Source organism: Buceros rhinoceros, unplaced genomic scaffold (assembly GCF_000710305.1).
Source record: "Buceros rhinoceros silvestris isolate BGI_N320 unplaced genomic scaffold, ASM71030v1 scaffold14779, whole genome shotgun sequence".
Classification (NCBI taxonomy): domain Eukaryota; kingdom Metazoa; phylum Chordata; class Aves; order Bucerotiformes; family Bucerotidae; genus Buceros; species Buceros rhinoceros.
Window position 1 is genome coordinate 79,005 of NW_010430318.1, and position 368 is coordinate 79,372.

Here is a 368-nt window from a genome sequence, read left to right on the forward strand (position 1 = left end):
CCGTGCCCTTTCAAAAGCCCTGACCAGGAGCTGCGGTGGCCGAGCCAGGCCACGATGGACGTTTAGGACCAGGCTGATCCTCCACAGACCACTGACTATAAACCCGAGCAGAGACGCGCAGGTGCGTGTCCACTGCGACACTGGAGAACTCCAACGCGAGTCGAGGTGACTCGGGTCGAGCTGCAGTTCTACACCGAGGAACCTGAAATGGTCCGTTTTCTGGTTTAGGGCTTAAGTGCTATGGGAAAGGAGGAGACCAGCACTGGCGACAGGAAGCGAGGACGGATCACGGATGAGGTTTAGCTTGGGTGATGAATTCCTGCAGCACTCCTGACCCCATCCAGTGCCCCGGCAGACCCAGCATTTAT